Consider the following 20,862-nt stretch of genomic DNA (forward strand, 5'->3'; position numbering starts at 1 on the left):
ATTTAACTACTTCTTCAACTGATGTTCTTTGAATTGTTTTCTATGTTTTACTATCAGAAATAATATTGTGGTAGTAATGCTAAACATCATTTTCATAGAACTTAATGTAATTTTGAGAGTGTATCTACATAGGAAGTAGTTGTGAATTTACTTGAGTAAAACCTGTGTGTATGTCTGTGTGTTCTGTGTGTGTCTGTGTGCACTGTTAATTTTAACACAAGTGAACAATCTCTGAAATAGTGCTCTCCAAAAGAGCACTCTGTGCTGATGAAAATGTTCCATGAATCTGTGTTTTCTTGTAAGATAAACAGCATGACCTGAAATATGGCTACTATGATTGAGGAACTGTTTATTTTTAATTTTAAATAATTTTAATAGTCACAGTTGTCTAATGGTTGCCATACTGGTAAGTAAGTCTCTAACAAAGTTGAAGAGGAGAATATTTTAGTCTACAAATTTGCAAATGCTAAGCATTATCAAACATTTTAAACTTTGGCTTCATTATAAAGAAAAAAATTGCCTTTGTTATTTGGTTTGTTTTGCTGTAGTTATCTTGGAGGATGAGCCTAATTACTTGAATTCTGTCGAAAGTTTTATTTCTTTTATGTGATTAACTTTATACTTTGGCTATTTATCATTTTTTATTAATTTGTAAGATATTTCCATTTTAATTAATTAGCTTTCTGTGATCTACTCGAAAAGTATCTCAAACTGAATTTATCATTTTCCCACATTTATAACAATTTTTGTTAAGCAGAACTTTTAAATTTTTATGAAGGACATTAGTTAATCTTTTCCTTTCTGCCTTTTGATGTCAATGTCCTCTTTAGAAAGAAAAAAGGATTCCATCACTGAGGTTATGAATTAGTTCAGATTTATGTTTCTAATAATTTTATAACTTTATTTTTGCATTCAAAATTAGATGTTAAGAATTTGTTTTTCTGCAAGGTTTGTTTTTAGGACCAGAACTTTTTATTAAAAATAACACCAGTTTTTCTGACAATAATTTGAAACGCAATTTATTATTTGTTAAATTCACCTGCATTACAATCTAGGCTCTTTTTGTTTATGTTGACGTTATTTTATTTTCATTTTTTTATTGTTTCCCCAATACAATTTTTTTTTCTACTGTACAGCATGGTGACCCAGTTACATATACATGTGTACATTCTTTTTTCTAACATTGTCATGCTTCATCATAAGTGACTAGACATAGTTCCCAGTGGTACACAGCAGGATCTCATTGCTTATCCATTCCAAAAGCAATAGTTTGCATATATTAACCCCAAGCTCCCCATCCATCCCACTCCCTCCCCCTCAGCAACCACAAGTCTATTCTCGAAGCCCATGATTTTCTTTTCTGTGGAAAGGTTCATTTGTGCCATGTATTAGATTCCAGATATAAGTGATAGCATATGGTATTTGTCTTTCTCTTTCTGATTTACTTCACTCAGTGTGAGTCTCTCGTTCCATCCATGTTGCTGCAAATGGCATTATTTTGTTCTTTTTTATTGCAGAGTAGTATTCCATTGTGTATATATACCACGTCTTCCTAATCCAATCATCTGTCGATGGACATTTGGGTTGTCACCATTGTGAATAGTGCTGCAGTGAACATGTGTGGGCATGTCTTTTTCAAGGAAGGTTTTGTCTGGATATATGCCCAAGAATGGGATTGCTGGGTCATATGGTAGTTCTATGTATAGTTTCGTAAGGTGCCTCCATACTCTTCTCCATATAGTTGTATCAGCTTATATTTCCACCAACAGTGCTGGAGTGTTCCCTTTTCTCAACACCCCTCCAGCATTTATTATTTGTGGACTTAACCAATGATGGCTATTCTGACTGGTGTGAGGTGGTATCTCATGGAAGTTTTGATTTGTGTTTCTCTAATAATCAGAGATGTTGAGCATTTTTTCATGGCCATCTGTATATCTTCCTTGGAGAAGTGTCTATTTGGGTCTTTTGCCCATTTTTCCATTGGGTGGTTGGATTTTTTGCTGTTGAGTTGTATAAGTTGCTTGTATATTTTAGAGATGAAACGTTGTCAGTTATATCATTTGAAACTATTTTCTCCCATCCTGTAAGCTGTCTTTTTATTTTCTTTCAATTTATCCATTTGTTTTCCTTTTCAAAATCTTAACTTGATATGTTACAGAATCTGGTAGGTCTAATAATCATATTTTTAAAATTATGAATAAAGTAATTTTGTGTTTACTGCGATAACACCGATTATCTGTTAGGAGCTACCCAGAGTAAATGCAGACTCCACAGGTTAATGGCAAAGTTCTTTACAAGAATGCTCCCATTTAAGATGCCAGCTGCCAATTTGGGGTGTCCTCAAGCCTCTGAGTACAGCCCAAATTTCTAAATTGGGGGATTCCTATACCTTCTTCAAAGTCACCAGGAAGACTCAAAGAATTCACTGAAAATAGTATTCTTATGATACAGTTTCATTTATGAAGGATGCAGTTCAGAAACAACCCAACAGAAGGGATGCTTAGGACAAGGTCCTGTTCATGGATCTTTCTTCCCTTTATCCCATGGAGCCAGGGCACATCACTTTCCCTGTATATCAGTGTTTTCCAACCAGGAAGCTCCGCAGAGTGCTGACATCCATATTTTATACTGGGATCTCAGTCATGACTTACCTATTCAATGGCCACATGATTAAGCTCAGTCATCAGACCTCCTCCCCTCCCCAGATATCGGGTAGGCCCAAATTAGTCTTTCTAGCGACCACTCCAATACTAAAGCTATCTAGGGCCCATCATGAGTCACTTCATTAGCATAAAGGAGACACCTCTATCACTCAGGAAATTCCAAGGGATTTTGAAGCCATGGGCCAGACGCAAGAGATCAAAGACCAGATAGAACTTGGAATTTGTGATAGACAGATAGATAGATAGGCATAATTAAAATGGTAAAATATAAATTTATTAAGTAATAATATGTAGGCATAAACACTTTTCTTTCTTGTTCTTTTGAAGAGTTGTTAGATTATTTTTGGTATTGCTAGTACGCATAAAATTATTTTGCTTTCCATTGCTCAGTTTTTTACATCATGTTGTTTTCTTGTTAAATTGCCACCCCAGATCTATTCTCCACTGTATAGTTTTGCCTTTTTCAGCATGTCACATGTATGGAATTATACAGTATTTTTGTCTTTTGCAACTAACTTATCAAAATGCATTTGGCATTCCATCAAGGTTTTTATATGTCTCAATGGTTCCTTTTTTTTTTCTGAGTAATATATTATTGTACGTATATAATTCCAAATGTTTAATCCTTCCCTGACTGAAGAACATTTGATTTATTTCCAATTCTGGTGATTTTGTATAACATTACTGTAAAGAATCACAGACAGGTTTTTGGATAAACATGATTTTATTTATCTTGGCTATCCACCTAGGAGTGGGGTTACTGGACCATGTGATGAATTAGTTTTCTATTGCTGCTGTAGCAAATTACTATACATTAAATAAAACAGCAAGAAATTATTATTTTACATTTTCAGAAGTCAGATGTCCAAAATAAAATTCACTGGGATAAAATCAAGATTTCAGTAGCTCTGGATCCTTTCTGGGGGCAATAGAGGCAAATTCTCTTTCTTGCTGCTGGCATTCCTTGTCCTATTGGACATTTTCTCATTCCTCAAAACTAACATTGTAGCATCTTCAAATTTCTCTTTTGCTCTGATTTACTCTTTTGCTTCTGTCTCCCATGTTGTAGGAACCTTGGAATTATGTTTTTATTCATATAATCTAGGATGACTGTACTTTAAGGTCATCTAATAGTAAACAATTCCATCTGCCTCCGACACTCCTCCTTTCTGTGTATTGACAGGTTCTAGGGGTTAGAGAGTGGCCTCTTTGGGGAGGTAGTTAAGAAGGAGGTGTCGTTATTCTGCTAATGACATATGATACATATATTTAAATTTATAGGAAACAAGCTGTTTTCTCAAAGGCTTACTATTCTGTACCCTGACAAGCAATGTGTAGTGACATTTGCTCTGCATATGGTATTGATAGATTCTTCAGCTTCTCTTCCAACATCAGCATCATGTCTCCTCTTTTTACTGCACCTTAGGTTGGGTCTTCCACACATTCTTTGAAGTTATTTCAACAAATTATATTCTGTTTTCTTCCTATAACTGCAGTGGCTTATCATGAATTCCCTATGAGAAACATTATTTATTTATTTCTCTTCTAATATATTAAGACTTTCATGACCTAGAAGAGGTGGGGAGAAACATTAGGGAACATGTTCGTGTCTTTATTGCATTGAATGTTGTGGAACTCTACCCAGTCCTTTGTCATGGAACCCTTTTTTAGGGCTTTTACTGTTGCTTTTGTGAGTGCTTATTGAAAAAAAAAATACATGTTTATATATATGTGTTATATATATGTTTTATGTATATATGTTGTATATGTGTTTATATACGTGTGTTTTATATATATGTTTATATATATATTAATGTGTCTTCTCCTTCAGGTTTTAGTATAAGTGTTTTTTGGATTGAAAAAGTATTTGAATTTTTGCTTCAATCTCTGTTTTCTTGAAAAATGTGAGGAACACAAAAATAATCAATTTCTTTATGTTTTGAAAGAGTTCCTATTTTAGAGTTCCTGTTTGGGCTTATATAATGAAGAACTGTAGAGTGAGTGTAAGAAACGGAAACATTTCTTTTTTTTTTTTTTTGTAAATCAACCATACTTTAATAAAAATTTAAAAAGAAAGAAATATTAATGTAAAGAAAAATAGGATGGCTAAAAATATACACAATAAAATAAAGGGGAATATTAAATCAATTATTTGCCAAAAAGTAAGCATACGCAAAATTTGATTTAGGAAACATTTCTTATAGTTCTGGGGCTAAGAAAGTCTAGGAGGCTAGGAAGTCTAAGATAATGGTCTGGTGTGGACCTGGGTCCTGGTTCATAGAGAACCACCTTTTTTCTCTGTGTCCTAAAATGACAGGTGGAGTCGGCTTCTGGAGTCTCTTTTACAAGGGCCTGGATTCCATTCCTGAGGACTCTGGTCTCATACTCTAATCACCTCTAAAAAGCACCACCTCCAAATACTATTGTCTGGGGAGTAAGATTTAAACATGTGAATTTCTTGGGGGTGTGTGTGTAAAAATTTAATTTATCAATTCCCTTATGAAAGTTCTTCAAATTATTGTTTTAGTTGAAGGTATGATTGCAGTCTGTCTCTCGGAGGTTTTTTTTTTTTTTTTTTTTTTTTTTTTTTTTTTTTTTTTTTTAATAATGCACTGTGGCATTTTAAGTTAATACATTATTATTATTATTATTATTTGGCTGCATGCACTGTGGCCTGTGGAAATTCCTGGGTCAGGGATTGAACCCAAGCTACAGTGGTGACAATGCTGAATCCTTAGCCACTAGGCCACCTGGAATTCCCTGAGATATTTTTTTAAAAATTAAAATGGGAGTTCCCGTCGCTGTGCAGTGGTTAAGGAATCTGACTAGGAACCATGAGGTTGCAGGTTCGATCCCTGCCCTTGCTCAGTGGGTTAACGATCCGGCATTGCCATGAGCTGTGGTGTAGGTCGCAGACGTGGCTCAGATTTTGCGTTGCTGTGGCCCTGGCATAGGCCGGTGGCTACAGCTCCCATTAGACCCCTAGCCTGGGAACCTCCATATGCCGTGGGAGCAGCCCTAGAAAAGGCAAAAAGACAACAAACAAAAAAGAAAATGTTATAGAAAATATTTACTTTTGTCCAGGTATTCACAAATAGTTGTATAATTGTAGGTAGGTACTCATCTTCAGTTCTTTTATCATATCCTGATGTTATCTTCCCACTTTATAATTTTAAACGTTTGTATTTTCTGATTTCATGTCTATTTTCCTTTTCTTTTTTCCTTAAGTGTGTTTTATTGCTATATGAATAATGTTTTCTTTGCATTACATTTACTTGATATTGAATTACCTTCATAACTTGCTTCATAAATTTTAGAGAGTATTTACTCTTTGAAGCAAAAAGAAGGAAAACATTAAATTATATATTTTTTATTATTTCTCTAATTTTACTAATGATTTAATTTAAGAGATTTTTGTCACCTGTTTGTCATCATTGTATGAAATGTTAGAATGTTTTTCTGCTAATGTGGCAAAATAGATAAAAAAGGAACTTTGGGGGAAATGCAATATTATGTTTTTGAAGTTTTGTTCTTAGTTGTCTTATTTCAACTTCTTGGTGATTAGAAGATACTATTTATAAAACAGATGTTTTTAAACCTTGTATCAAGGTTATTTTAAATATTACTAGATGCTTTACTAATTAGCTTTAAAATACTGTTTGAGGATGAAACATTATATAGGATTAAAAAAACATTTCATTTATATAGATTTTTTTTAATCCTATTTGCCTTATTTTCCTTGGATATTAACTACACTGCATCATTTATAGTAATTCTATTCCTACTCTACAGAAGAAAAAACTAATGATCAGTTATTAAAAAGCAAGAAACAAATTTAAGTTGATATGCCTAAACTGTAGTGTCATTATTGAACATATTTTGATTAAAACCTAAGTTTCATGCTTCAGATATGTCTGTGGTTGTACATGTTATTCTTTTTTGATTTTCCAGTGAAGGTGTTCTGTTTTTTAAATATCCAATCTTAAATTGTTCTTCCAATAATGAGGACTCATTTATATGCTTTTTCTTTTTTTCTTATCTCTTCTTTAATGAGGCTATATATAAAGTCAGTGCAAGAAAAATGATGATATATCAATAGCTATGATTTCTGTCAGTGTCGTATTTTGATATACTTATATACTTTCAGTAATAGCTATATCCAAACTTTATAGTGTCTTTGGAAAAGTAAGTGATATCTCTTGATGAAACTGTTGATTAATGAAGAAAACAATAACACCCTTAAACAAAGTATTTACCAAAGATTTTAATTTGAGCCTTTGTATACTAAGTATGTATTTTTGGCATGAAATGTCATAAAAATAGAGACTTAAAAATCTGTTTAGTAAAGAGAGATAACATGAAAATCTGTTTAACTGACATTCTTGGAATTCTAGCTTATGTTAAAAATTCCAGTTCTATGTAAAAGTAACATCTTATAATTGAAACTATCTTTTTCTGAGTACATCAGCAGAAGTAGAGTTCATTAAGTTGATATAGATCTTTTCCTAACCTTAACCAGACTTGCAAGTGTAAGTTTAGCAGAGTATTTATATGGTAAGCGTATGAAAACTGCTTACTTAATGTAAAGTGCAACTCGTGCTATCTTTTTCAAATTATATATTTTGAGTCCTACTTTTTTTGGAGAAAGAACCTTATAAGTCAGTCTTGTCTCTAACAATTTCAACAGAATCTTCCAACTTTCTACCCATTATGGATATATAGCCTAGATTTTTAATTTATTGCCTTGTGGTGATAAAGGCAAAATTGTGTAAAACAACAATAACAAGAAAAAGAGAAAGAAGAACTAATTCAAAAAAGATTGAGTGAGAGCAATCTCATTTTAATATAGGCAGATATTCATTTTTTTTATTAAAAACCTGATGTAAGACTCTTATTTGTGAAGCCATAAAATAATTACTTCATTGCTTTATTAAAATTGGAAATATAGTTTTCAAACCCTTGACCAGGTTTGTCTTTTCTAAATGTATACTTTAAAACTATTTTTTATTTGTTTATTTTACTTAAATCGTGTTTGATAACTTCAACTCATTCTCAAATGCATAAAGTAAAAAACAAAACAAATTCAACAAAACAAAAACAGTCTTTTCCCATTCTACCTGTAAACTCTCTCATCATCTAATTTGTCCTTAACAACAACTTTCATTTAATATGTATATGACTTAGCTCAAAGCTGACTGATATATTTGGAATCATTCCCAACATCATCCCTGAATTGTGTTGCTTGTGTGCTTAAAATTCCTTTGCCTTTATTTACGTATATTCTAAGATTATGAATCTTTCAATTCTCTTCTATATAAACAGCCTAACCGGTATATACTGCAGTGAGGTTGTTTTTTCCCCTGAAGCTTTATAGTGCTCTATACTGCACAGTTACTTTGATATATTTTTATTGGTAACATGTCATACTTGGGATTTTTTTTTTTTTTTTGGTCTTTTTAGGCCCACACCTGTGGCACATGGAGTTTCCCAAACTAGGGGTCGAATCTGAGCTGTAGCCGCCAACCTCTACTGCATCCACAGTAACACAGGATCTGAGCCTCATCTGTGACCTACACCACGGCTCATGGCAATGCCAGATCCTTAACCCACTGAGTGAGGCCAGTGATCAAACCTGTGTCCTCATGACAACTAGTTGAGTTCGTTTCTGCCGAGCCACAATGGGAACTCCCATACTTTGGATTTTTGATTCATGATATTAACTCTTTATTTATTCATGATATTAACTCTGTATGTTCTCATTCATCAAATATATATTTTTATTCATATTATCATAACTCATAATAACATTTGGTAGAAAAATAAGAGTTCTTTTTATTCTTTTATTTTAACTAAGCCTTCCAGACTTTAAGTAACTTGCCCAAAGTCACTTACACAAAATGAGATGATCTAGGATTTTTCACCCAGATCTAGTCTAATGACAAGCCTGTACTTGTAATTACTGAGTTTTAATTGACATGAGAGTTAAAGTTCTTGGCAAAGTTGAAACAATGGGAATGTTATATGCAACAAAATATTTGAATCAGTTTGAGAGTTTCGATTATCTGAGATCCACAGTGATCTTTCAAAAGTCTCTCCCTCCACTCACCCTATTGTAGAGCCCCCAGTTGTAAGGTGAAATCTCTAGCAGTTCACCTTTCGTCAGGTTTCCCTCCTATTTCTATCAAACAAATTCAGTTAATATAACTGCTATTTTAAAACTGAAAGTTTTTTCTTTATCTCTGCCATCATCTATTATTCTAGCTCCATGTATGGAGCAACTTTAGTAGAATCCACCTACATACAGAAAATGGCAGTTGAATTCCATATTTGCAAGTATCTGGACTATGAAAATAATTTTTTTCCATTTTGTTTGTTTTTGACAAGCAGTGATGTAATACGAGTTTTGAAAAAGTAATGTGTGTGTGTATAAGATTGTGTTTTAATTTTTATTCTACTGGATGAATCTAATTGAAGTTTAGTTTTCCAAATGGACTGAACAACTTTTACCTTCAAAAAAATTTTTTTTAGTAATATAAAAGGTAAATTAGGTAATTTTGGAAAGGAATTGGAAAGCCCTATAAAGCTCATTGTCCACTGAGGAAAACATGCAAATAAACTAGCTATTAATTTTGGTGATTAGTTACTTTCTGTGGCATAGAAAAGGCTAGGTTGCACTGGGGTAGCTTAACCTTAGAAAGAACAGGGGCTCTTTATTGGTTTAGGGAAGAATAGTGTCAAGGAAACTTTCTTTGTTAAAGACTGAAGTCTGAAAGAATTATAGGACTGAACCAAGAAAAGAGAGGAAGTGCTTCCCAGAGTTTGGATATGTATGTATATACTTGTGAGAGACAAAATGCAGCATAAGCCAGCTCTTTTCAAAGGCAGTTCCAGGATGGTTTTGAAGCCTGACTATTACTTAGATTGTGTGGAATATGCAAGCTGCTTGGCAGGCTCTGAGCGTCCCCCTAACTCCTGCAGTTTGCCCTGCAATTTCAGTGGAGGATGAATGGCCATAAGATAAAGCAATGGGCTCTTCAATCAGAGTTCTGGAAGAAATGGCAGAAAGAAAAGTGAAAGCCCAAGTTGCAATAACAGTCACTCTCTGCCATCAACTCCTAAACTCATATATAAAAGCATAAGCCAAGGCCTAAGCTGTTTCTGAGTTCCAGTTAGTCATTAATAATGAAAACCTGACTTTCATTAGAGATTAAAGATAAGCTTACAAAGAAACAAAATGAGTTGTCTGAAAAGCAAAATCACTGTGTACCACAGACAAAGAATTAAAGAATTCACAAATGAGGGGTAAACAAAACTCAGAGTCTTGAGAAAAATAATTAAACAAAAAGACATGGCATCTTTTTTTTTGTTTTGTCTTTTGTTTTTTGTTTTTTTAGGGCCGCTCTAATGGCGTATGGAATTTCTCAGACTAGGGATCGAATCGGAGCTACAGTTGCTGGCCTACAGCACAGCCACAGCAATGTGGGATTTGAGCTGAGTCTGTGACATACACCACAGCTCATGGCAATCTCAGATCCTTAACCCACAGAATGAGGCCAGGAATCAAACCCACATCCTTATGGATGCTAGTTAGGTTGGTAACCCGCCGAACCACAGCAGGAACCCCCGATTCACAATTTTTAAAGGTTGTACTCCATTCATACTTAGTATAAAATATTTACCATGTTCCCTGTATTGCACAATATCTCCTCATAGATTATTTTACACTGAAACATAAAATATTGCCTGCCATATCAGTAAACAAAGGATGTCACAGTCATCAGTGATGGTAGCCACCTCTAAGTGTAAACAGGTGAGCCCTGGAGGAACTCAGGAAGGAATATAAAGAATATCTGCAATCTAGCAGCCATGAGGAAACTCAGGATGTGAAAACACAGGATACTGGCCCCAGGTAGGTGGGGTACATATCAAAGGAATGATTTCAGTGGGCTCAGACCTTGCCTCTACTCATACATGGAAGAGCACTAAATTCCATAGTTAATGGTAAAGTTTTGTTCCTACTACCTTCCCTTTTGTTGCAAAACTCCTATATATCCTACCTCCTTCCTCACCTTCTTGTAGCGAGTTTGCTCAGGTTTATTTGAGATGCCTCTTCCCAGGCTTAAGTCCTCATTTTGTCCCAAATAAAACTGAACTCTCAACTTTCAGGTTGTGCATATATTATTTCATTTGACAACACCTAATAATTTGTCTCCAGTATTCACCATGGAAACCTGGAAGGGCTCCTAGAGGTAAAATTCTCAAAAGTGTGGGAGCTTATTGATGAATGTTACCTGTTGGAGTGTTTAACTCTCATAGTTATCCACACTGAGCTTCTGATAATATGTCAGTTACAGTTTAAGTTTTCCTACCCCTGCACTGGTTCCTATGGAGATTTTTGCTCTTGGGTTTCTGCTCGTGTAAGTTGTGATTTCGAAGAGACAGGAAATGCAGAGAATCACGGTCAAGATCTGCTTATCTGGGGCAGAAGCCACTGGCTCCATAACATAGTAGAAATAATTAAATGGGAATTTTGACAGATTGGCGGAAGTTAAAAAGTGGACCAACAGGAGAGTGAAAAACTCCTAGAAGCCATTTTTAGGAGAAGCCCAAGCCTTTTGGAGATTTCACCTCTAGAAATCCAACAGATTCTCATGGTGAAGAGCCAGAAATACCCCCGTAGTTCTGGCTGGAAGTGGGAAAAGGACCATTTGATATTTGCCCATATTATTTTATCTAGCAAAGGCATACTGTACTCTCCTAGAAAAATAGACTATCAGAGCACTATCCCCCTCTAGAAGGGAGGGCATTTACCCAGCAAGGAGTCTTGAGCCTTCCTGTCTCATCTGAGAGAAGAAAAAAGGCTGAGAAACATTTATGAAGGTTACAGCCCAGTGAAATCAACCCATTAAATGACTGAGATTTAATAAGATTATAGAATGCTTCCTGTCTTCCACACCATCTCCCATATCACCTGGACTCCAATATAATAAAAGTGGATGACAACAAGTAGAGCTCTGAGGAACAAAGTCTATGTAAAAGGATGTCTTACAGAAACCAAAAGGTAACAGAAGAGACAAAAATGAGGACCACAGTGGAGGAATTTGAAGACTTTGGCACTTATAGTTTAACAAACATCAAACCCATTTCAACTAATAGGCAGATTAACATGTAAAACCTCATATTAAAGACCTGTTACTTCAGTTTTTTGTGGGACTTCGAGGCCTTTCCAAGGAAATAGAACTCAAAACCTCCGGCCAAGACAAGAATTACCAGACCCTTATCATGACCCTACTCATCTCACTGTAATGCCACCTTCAATCTTGAGCAACTTTGCCTATTCCTTCCTACCCCCTGCTAGGAAAGGTATGTGGCCCACTCCTCACCCCCCCCATAGGGGCCTTATAAGCCTCCAGCCAACCAGCAAGTATATCTTAAGACCCCTCTTCCCCAATCAATCAGCAGGTCAGCAGGTATATCATAAGACCTCCTTTGTCCTTGGGCTATAAAAACAAGACAGAACCATGTGCTTGGGGTCAGCTCTCCTGATTATCAGGAAGTCATCACACTTTGCTCACGGTGTTTCTTATCTCAATAAACTCTTCTTTATCTTTACCTCACTAGGAGTCTGGAAATTTGTCTTCTGACCCACATGCATGGACTGTGACAGTGTTTATTACCCAATATATCATATCCAATATTCAATAAAAAAGTAAAGGCATTGTAAAAGGAGAGAAAAAAAATAAGTAATCTTAAGAGAAAGTGCATGCTTCAGAAACAGACTCAGATAGAACAGAGAATTTGGAATTACCAACCAATAATTATTGTCATTAATATGCTAAAGATTGTAATGAAAGACAAAGGTGATATGCAAGAACAGATGGGTTATGTGAAGAGAGAGGTAGAAATTCAAAGAATTTTTAAAGTGTAAGAAATCAAAACACTAAAAAAATGCCTTTGATTGGAACATCAATAGACTGGAGATGGCCAAGAAACAAATTAGTGAGTTTGAAGACATGCCAAAAGAAATTTCCCTAGGTGAAATTTCAAAACATAAAATAATAAAAAATAAACAAAAACAAAACCTCATACTATCTAAGACTGTGGGGACAATTTCAAAAGGTATGACATGCATAATTAGCATGCCAGAAAGAGAATAGAGTAGATTAAATATTTCAACTCATAATGGCTGAGAATTTTTCAAAATTAGTAACTTCACCTTGGTAGTGAGTTTTTAAATTCAACAATAATAGCATGATCCGTGAAAAAAATATTAGTAATTCAGACTTAATTAATATTAAAAACATCTACCATTTGAAAGCATTAAGAGAATTTTTTAAAAGCCATAATTGACAGAGAATATTTGTAAAACATATATCTGATAAAGGATTTGTAGCAAAAGTGTATAATGAACTCTTAAAACTCTAAAATAAGAAAAATTGAGAATTAAAATGATAAAAAAGATATAAACACTACATCAAAGTGTGCAAATAAGCGTATAAAAATGTTTAGCATCTTATGTCATTAGAAAGCTGCAAATTAAAAACCACAATAAGACATTACCATAGTGTTAAAATTAATTAAAAAAAAAAAACAAAATAATAAATGCTGATGAGGGGCCAGAACAGCGGGAATTCTTATGCAGTACTGGTTGGAATACAAAATGATATGGATGGTCATTTTGGAGAGACTTCTGCAGTTTCTTCTAAAGGTTAAACAAAGTCTTACTGTCAATCTAGTAATCACATTTTCAGATATTTATCCAATCGATTTGAAATATTATGTCCACCTAGAAACTTACCTGTCTGTTTAGAGCAGCTTTATTTATAATAGTCAAAAACTAAACAAGACACCCTTCAACAAGTGAATGAATAAACAAAATGGCACATTTGTGTAATGGAGTATATACTCTGTTATAAAAATAACTACCAAACAAAGAAAAGACATGGATGAAACTTAATGCTTGTTGTTAAGTAAAAGAAGCCAGTGGGGCTACATACTATATAGTTCCAATTATATAATAATCTGAATAAGACAAAATATATAGACAATTAAAATGATCAGTGGTTGTCAGGAGGTTGGAGATACTGACAGTTAAATCGGTAAAGCACAGGGAAGTGTTTGGGGCTATGAAATTATTCGGTATGATGCTCTAATACAAGATAACCGACATTTGCCAAGCCCTTAGGGCTATATAGCAAAAAGAATGAACCTTAATGTACGCAAATTAAAACTATATACTTTAAGTTGGAGGATCCCAGAAAGGAGTGCAGACTATGACTAGATAATCAATATATATTAAAATTTAAGAAACGCTCTCACTACAAGGAGATGGGGATAAAGTGCTGACCTGTGTAACCCTGGAAATAGATGGAGAAAATATAAGAGGGACAAGAGAATGCTATATATCTAAGTGCTAAATTCCAGTTGATACAGTTGTTTCATACAGGACTGCTGATTAACAGTTCCAATGTTATTATACATGTATACTGGGATGGTCTAGTTAAATAAGTGGGTGGTGGATGGTGGGAGCCAGATTCCTCCCTGTTGGAGTGAGAATATGCTGATAAGCAAAGGGAGGAGGCCAGGATGATCCGTGTAGTTAAAAAAAAAAAAAAAAAAAAAAGAGTTGGAGACATCATTAAGAACTCATGTTTATTGGAAATTAGATACAAATGGTTACAGAGGGTAATATTTATAGATATGTGTATATACAAGTGTTTGTATACACACATTGTTACTTTTTTTGTCATTTGAAGTGTCTAAAAGCATTGGTTCCCTGGTAGCAATAAGCACACCTAATGTCTAGAGCTTTGTTTCTCATACCATCTTCCAGTATTAACAATCAAAACCCCTTGAAGAAATTGCTAATACTAGGACCAAGACAAGAAATAAACAGAATGAGCCCTAGAGCATCTTCTTAGTGCCAGAAAGTAAGAACATGTTCCTAAAAACAAAAGTGCTGGCTAGGCACAGAAGCCAAGTGAGAAGATCTTCTGAGAGCCAACACTAGAACAGTTTGAATAAAAAAATAAATAAAATAGTACTGAACTATAACCCAACATATAAAGTTACTATCCATGTGTTTATACTGATATAAATAAATCAAAGAGGGAGAATAGGCAGATCTCCTGTGCAGAAAAATTCCAAAATATCTGTACAAATACTTATCCACATGGAGAGGGAACAAGGTTCCCTGCTTAAGAGTGTGTGGTAACTTTCTTCCAAAGAATACATTATGAAAAGGGAGGGGGGGAAAAGAGATTAACTTTATGGCAGAGAAACCTGACAATTGCTACTTGAACCAGGTGGTCAAGGTCTACATCAACATTCATAAATCATGCTGATAAGAGGTACTTTGATAAGAGAGCATGGCCTGTAACCCCAGACTAATCATGAGAAAAGCTTCAAACAAATTGCAGAGAAGGGGAATCCTACAAAATAACTCACCAGTGCTCGCTCAAACTGTCAAATTCATCAAAGAAAAGAAATGTTTAAGAAACTGTCACAGCAAAAGCCATAAAAGATAAATGAAAAATACACAAAAAGTAAATGTAATATGGTATATTGGATAGAATATTGAAAAATAAAAAGAATATTAGTAAAACTAAGGAAATCTGAATGTTTTGATTACTAGTTCATAATAAGATGTCAATGTTAGTTAATTATAATAAATTTACCATACCGATGGTAGCCATAGGAGGAACTGGATGCAAAGTACATGGAAACTCTCTACTTCTAATTTTCTTGTCAATATAAAACTTTTCTGAAAAATTTTTTATTTTTTTAAAAGATGAAGAGACACCTTGACGTTTCCTTTGTATTGGAAATTCCAATTTAAGATGCCTCAATTAATGTAAATGAATATTTGCTCTCTCTTCTCCAAAACCTTTTAACAAACCTGAGCAGTGCTGCATTAAACACAGTCTGTTTCTTCCCTGGGACATGAATGCTTGTCCACTTGTACTGAAATTTCATATAAGGCATTCATAAAAATATCATCAATTAGATTTGGAACAGCCTGATATTCTTGAGAGTACAAAGGGGAGAAGGACAGTGTCCCCCATTAAAGACTTTAAAGATCTCTGGAGTTCCTGTTGTGGCTTGGTGGGTCAAGGACCTGATGTTGTCTCTGTGAGGATGCAGGTTCTATCAATCCCTTGCCTCACCCAGTGGGTTAAAAATCTGGGATTGCTGCAAGCTGCAGTGTAAGTCGAAGATGCAACTTGGATCCATTGTTGCTGTGGCTTTGGCCTCAGCTGCAGGCCTGACTTAGCCCCTAGCTTAGAAACCTCCATAGGCCAAAGGTATAGCCTTTAAAATAAAGACTTTAAACATCTCAGGCAAATCTTCCTTCCTTCTCTAAGGAACACCCATTTCAGTACTAAAAACACATTGTATTTTGTTAAGTAAAGCTCACTTGCAAATAAATTATATGTTCAGATTCAGATCTAATTCCCTTCTTATTCTTTACTTAGGCTTGCCCTTCTGCTCATAATCTTGCAGTGTTTCTGAAAGAAATAATTTATTTATTCATAGTGATTCCTTCCCTTCCTACTTTTTCTGTCTTCTAGATCTCTCAGAATGAAGGTGGAAAGAGTAAGAATTAGGAATAGGTGAAAGAAAATATTACTTGTTTATTTATTTATTTTTTAATGTAACCATTCCAGCTTATTAGAATTTTCTCTGGAGCATAACTGGCAGAGTGTGTTAATGCCTCTTTAGGGAAGGTGTCTTTTTGTGAAGTGTAGGTATAGGTTCTTGAAAGTCCTCTGTGCACCTGTACACTGAAAATTTATCTTATATAGACAACGCAGTCCTAACCAATTTTGTTTTTATCACTCATACAACTTTAGATCCTGTTTCCGATGATATACCACCTAAATTTATATTGCTAGGTTCTTTTTGCATAAGGAAACTCATAAATTTTTACTATGAGAAGATGTGGTACATATATGCTATGGAATACTACTCAGCCATTAAAAAGAATGAAATAATGCCATTTGCAACAACATGGATGGACCTAGAGATTATCATATTAAGTGAAGTAAGTCAGAGACAAATATCATATGATATCGCTATATGTGGAATCTAATAAAAATGATGCAAAATGACTTAGTTATAAAATGGAAGCTAACATGTTTTAAAATCAAATTTATGATTACCAAAGGAGAAATGGGGGAATAAATTGGGAGTGAGATTAACATGTGTATACTACTGTATGTAAAATGAATAACTAACAACCTATGTATAGCACAGGGAGGTCTACTCAGTGTTCTGTGATAACCTATATGAGAAAAAATAATGAATACATATATATGTATAACTGATTCACTTTGCTGTAAACCCAGACCTAATAGAACATTTTAAATCATCTATAGCCCAGAAAATTTTTTTAAAATGGAGTTCTGGCTCATCCTGCCATTGACAATAGCTCTCTCCACATATCCATACACAGAGTTGTGGTGCAGCTGCAGTGCAGACATCATCCCATATGTTCATATGTTCCTTACATTTCCAGAGAACATATATCAGTCTTTCCTAAGTGCTCTCTTACTGTGTTCTGTTCCTTTTCCCATGAACAATGGCTTCCAAATCTGACATATTTTCCTACCTCAAATAAATGTTTGTGGTAATGCGAGGGAGAAAAAAACCTTGACTGTTCTTTTTAAAGCCCTTCCAGGGGTTTCTGGAAGTTAATCTATCCTCTCTTTGTCAACTGTTGTTACAAACATTTGCACTATAGCTGAAATTGCGAGTTAAGGGGAAAGTACTTTAATAGCCTGTGCCGTACATAGAAACTGTATGAATGTCTATTTTAGGCTTAAGTGAGCCTCTGTCACCTTCATGGGTCAGGCTGATTTAAGTTCATAGAATCATAGAGGACCATATGCTTGAAAGCAGAAAGTTGAAGTGCACTTAATAAGCAGTCTTTTAGCCACTGAGTAAGATACTCAGTGACAGGAAACACTACACTCTGTACTCTGAGACACCACTAACATTAAAGTGATATTGGGAAGCTGAAAACACACTCTGCATATTCAACATCTTAACTATATGGAGATTCTGTATTGATTCATCTAAGATCATTGGGGAGGACAATATTCTGCCTTATTGAATGAAAATGACCTAAGGTAACAAGGGCAATTTGAAAGGACTTGTTTTAAATAATAGAAAAAGTATATTATTTTTGACATATGAATCGTATTAAATGTTGCTTGAGAGTGATTCTGAAATTACCTAAGATCTTGAAATGTCACCATTTAAATGTTATAACCATCAGATTTTTGTTACTCAGTAATAGTTTCAGTAACAACATAACTTCCTGTTTGATCATTTGAGTTTCTTTTTTTTAAATTGCATTTTCCTTTATTTTTGCTGACTATGTTCTTTTTCCTTCCTATGATTCCAAAATAAAAAAAAAAGAAAGAAAGCTATTTAAATAGAAAGGAAACCTAAAAGAAGGAATTTTGGAATCGTGAGTTGTTTCTTTTCATAAGATATGAGGGAATTGAATCTGGAGGCTCTCCATTGCTGATTTTTGTAAACTGTTTTATTAGTTTAGGGTATGATTTCAAAATGCCACCTCAAAAAATAATCATGTCATTCGTGCTCAAGCATTATATTCATCATTAGACTATTGGTAAATTTTATTAGAGGAGAGTGACAATTTTCCCACCAGGAAGTAACTTTTATCTAAAAATTGCCTTACATTTAGTCTATTCTCCAACAAAACTGATGCACTCCAGGGAATCTTAAAGGATTCTGGCAAAACTCTGGGAATCAGCTTCATCCAACAGAGTGTAATTTTCCTTACAATCAATACTAGAACTGATAGTACAACAGAAATTCTCAAGTTACATTCCTCTTGGCATTTGTTTTGATTAAGTCCAACAAATTCCTGTCCTGATATTTGTTTTTTTGGCCAGGTGAACTAAAAAATTAGGAGAATCCAGGAGTTCCCATCATGCCTCTGTGGGTTAATGAACCTATCCATGAGGACGCAGGTTTGATCCCTAGACTCGCTCAGTGGGTTAAGGATCTGGCATGGCTGTGAGCTGTGGTGTAGATCGCAGAGACAGCTCAGATCCCATGTTACGGTGGCTATGGCATAGGCCAGCAGCTACAGCTCTGGTTTAACCCCTAACCTGGGAACCTCCATATGCTGTGGCTGTGGCCCTAAAAAGACCAAAAAAAAAAAAAAATTAGGGGAATCCTACTCTTAACTATATACATTCATTTGGCAGTCTAATAAATAATTCCGCAAGTGCAAGTATTATATCAGGTGATATAAATATAATCACCTCTGATATGTCTTGATGGGTTCGATAATGGTTTGTCTACAGTTGACTAAACCAGCTATGCAAAGATGTTAAATTCAAGTTAATTCAGTTGTGAAACCTGGAATAGCATTTCCTCAATGTGTTTTCAAATATATTTTTAACTGACCAGTCTTTGAGTTGTGAAGAAGTTATCCATATATCTAGATTGATATGTCAAATCATTTTAATAGCTCCAATTTTAAAACAGAAGATCAACAATCAAGATTCACACTTAGAAGTTTGTTTTCATTAATGTCCCATCTTCTCTATTACAGAAGCAAGAGAAAAACAGAGGAAGAGAATAATGTAAGTACGTTGATTTCATTCAATTGCTGTGTCTATTTGGATTTCTAGCTCTGTTTGAGAACACCATACAATTATATAATCTCCGCATCTCACTTTTTGGTCTTCTTTGATGGAAGTTAATCATCCATAAATCCATAAAGTACAGTGTACTGTACCTTCTTCTTAAGCTTACAAGAAGATTATATGGTTTAATGCATGTAAAGTGCTTAGCACAATGCCTGGCTAGATTACTTATTGTTATGATTGTAAACAAGTTTTTCAAGGATATTTCTAAATAGCTATCATTACTCTTTCTAATGTTTGCTAACTGAATGAATCACATTTGATGAGACTTACCCAGAATTTATTGGATAAGTGAAAACATTTTTGACCAACTACTAGCACAATCCTTTCTTAGAGTCTATTAAGTATATATTACGTGCATGTTAAATTGAACCAAATTTGGTAGTATGTCATTCTTATTTACTGTGTATGATACGAAGATGTCCTCCCCATTCCTTTTCAGAGGTCACCTACTCTAAAGTATAGTCCTATGGTTTCCTTAGAATTCTTCACTCTGGAGGTTGTAACATGTTCCTTCCTCTTAGTTTGAGGCTGTTTTGTGAGCTGTTGTTTACAACAGTACAATGCTATTGATAATTTTCTCTGTTGTTAGGGACCATGATTACAAAACCATTCAACTTGGGCTGTAGCCAAGAGTTGCATCCTGAAAGTCAGTGATGCCTATTGATTAACTTCACATTGTATAGACCTTCCTACTGCTAGAGATCTATGGGACCAAGTGTGGTAAAGTTTCGATAGATTAAATTTCTTTGGTTCAGTGTGAAGTGCCCCACCCCAATCACCATGTGAAAAAGCAGCATATCTTTAACTCTTTAAGCTTTCTTAATGAGGTGTTCAAATTGTCCAAGAAAAAAACAGTAAACAGCATACTGGTGAGGTAGCAGAAAAGCATAAATCATAATAAGAGAGAAAATATTTTTTATTGACATATAGTTGACTTAAAATGTTTCATGTGTACAGCAAAGTGATTCAGTTACACACACACACACACACACACACACACACACATTCTTTTTTGGGTACTTTTCCATTTTAGATTGTTACAAGATACTGAATATAGTTCCTTGTGCTATGTAGTAGGACCTTGTTCTTTATCTAATTTATAAATAGTAGTGTGCATCTGTTAATTCCAAACTCCTAATTTATCCCTCCCTTCCTTTCCTCTTTGGTAACTGTAAGTTTGTTTTCTATGTCTGTGAGTGTTTCTGTTTTGTAAATAAGTTCATTTGTATCATTTTTTAGATTCCCCATATTCATATTATATGATATGATATTTGTCTTTGACTTACTTCACTTAGTGTAATAATCTCTAGGTCCATCCATGTTGCTAAAAATGGCATTATTTCATTCCTTTTATGGCTGAGTAATATTCCATTGTGTACACACACACACATACACACACACACACCACAACTTTATTTATTTATCTGGCTAAGGACAGTTAGGTTGCTTTCATGTCTTGGCTGTTGTATATAGTGCTGCAGTGAACACTGAGGTGCATGTATCTTCTT

At 34.5% G+C, this 20,862-nt stretch overlaps 1 long non-coding RNA gene across 1 annotated transcript in view; it reads left to right on the top strand.

The window, feature by feature from the left end:
• The window catches only part of LOC106504727, a 231,836-nt gene extending 211,498 nt beyond the window's left edge, over positions 1 to 20,338 (top strand). Inside the window, exon 7 of the long non-coding RNA XR_002346795.1 lies at positions 19,258 to 20,338. This is a non-coding gene — a long non-coding RNA (uncharacterized LOC106504727). The remainder of the gene's footprint in view (positions 1 to 19,257) is intronic.

This window comes from Sus scrofa, chromosome 8 (genome assembly GCF_000003025.6).
Source record: "Sus scrofa isolate TJ Tabasco breed Duroc chromosome 8, Sscrofa11.1, whole genome shotgun sequence".
NCBI classification, from domain to species: domain Eukaryota; kingdom Metazoa; phylum Chordata; class Mammalia; order Artiodactyla; family Suidae; genus Sus; species Sus scrofa.